At 39.5% G+C, this 1,597-nt stretch overlaps 1 non-coding gene across 1 annotated transcript; it reads left to right on the forward strand.

The window, feature by feature from the left end:
- The first annotated feature begins 962 nt into the window (after window positions 1–962).
- Window positions 963–1,069, forward strand: LOC141669209 (small nucleolar RNA R71). Its single transcript, XR_012553500.1, has one exon. It is a non-coding gene; the product is annotated as a small nucleolar RNA R71 (small nucleolar RNA).
- The last annotated feature ends 528 nt before the right edge of the window (window positions 1,070–1,597 follow it).

The raw sequence follows: 1,597 nt of genomic DNA on the forward strand, positions 1-1,597 counted from the left end.
GTTTACTTTTAAGGTATTCACAGGTTATTAAAATCCATTAAAGAATTGTTTTAATAAGAAAGTGTGTATCACCAAGGAAAACTAATTTTGAATAAAACATAACTATCATATATGATGTTTTACGTAAGTTATCATACAGTCATTTGCATACTGTACATTATTATGCTGGGCATTATAGCTCACACTTATTTTCTTAAATTGACACAACTCAACAGTGAATCAAGATGCTTGCCATAAGAACCATAACCAGGAAACGGGTAGGAAATGGCCAGCTGTTCCGTAGATTGTTTGGTGTTTTACCACAGGTAGTCCGAATAAGCTGGATTAGTTTTCAGTTGTTTTTAGTTCGGCTTATTTATAAGTATGACTTATGTAAGGTAATAAAAAAGAAACGTATATTTGTCCGACAGGCTAGCCTTACTAAAAGGTTACTCCCCGATAAGACTTAATCACTTTTGGGTTGTAATAATTATCACTTGATGGTTGAATTACTCTAGTTATGAATGGTTCGTTTCCAAGACAATTACTTGTAAGTGTGTGTGTGATAAGTGTTGGGTCATGAAGCGTGAGTATTTATATATTGTAGTGTAAGTTATGTGGTTGTAGTAGTTTAGATGGCGTGGCCTCCGAGATTCCTGACCCCGGATTTTGGGGCGCCACACTCACATACATTAGTGATCTGATTAACTCCATAATTAGCCAAAGAATCCACCTTCATCGTCAAAGCCTTAAGCTGAGCAGCTATAGCAGTAGCTGTATCTAACTCCAGAATTTCTGCTACCTTGCCCTGAGGTAGTCTCTGAGTTGGGTTCTGGTATTCATTGGCAGCCATCAGCTCAATCAATTCATAAGCTTCATCATAGCTTTTAGCCCATAAGGCTCCTCATGATGCTGCATCAAGCATGGGTCTAGAAGTAGCACCCAATCCATTATAAAAGCAGTTAATCATCATCCAGTCAGGCATCCCATGGTGAAGACACTTTCTAAGCATCTCTTTGTAGCGATCCCAAGCCTCACATAAAGATTCTCCAGATTGCTGAGCAAATTGAGTAAGTGCGTTTATGATTACAACAGTCTTCGCCATAGGAAAGACTTTAGTTAAGAACTTTTGAGCAAGATCCTCCCATTTGGTGATAGACCCTAGTGGTAGAGAATGTAACCAATACTTAGCTTTATCCTGCAGAGAGAATGGGAAAAGCCTCAACTTAATAGCATCTTCAGAAACTCCATTAAACTTGAAAGTGTCGCAGATCTCGATGAAATCTCTGATGTGCATGTTGGGGTCTTCTGTCGGAGAACCCCCAAACTGAACTGAGTTATGTATCATCTAAATCGTGCTCGACTTGATCTGAAAGGTGTTAGCCAAGATGAATGGTCGGACAATGCTAGACCGAATATCATTAATCTTTGGATGAAAGTAATCCATGAAAGCTTCGTATTCGCTTCTGGTTCTCCCATTGCAATAAGAGCTTCTTCTTCAACTTTCTCCTCGACAGGAACTTCCTCAAAAACTCCCTTAGCTACTACAACTTCTTCCTCAGCTTGATCCCGTGTTCTCTTACGAGACCGCGAATGCGTATGCATACACGCTCGCTAG

The sequence above is a fragment of the Apium graveolens genome, chromosome 6 (assembly GCF_009905375.1).
Source record: "Apium graveolens cultivar Ventura chromosome 6, ASM990537v1, whole genome shotgun sequence".
In the NCBI taxonomy this organism is placed as follows: Eukaryota; Viridiplantae; Streptophyta; class Magnoliopsida; order Apiales; family Apiaceae; genus Apium; species Apium graveolens.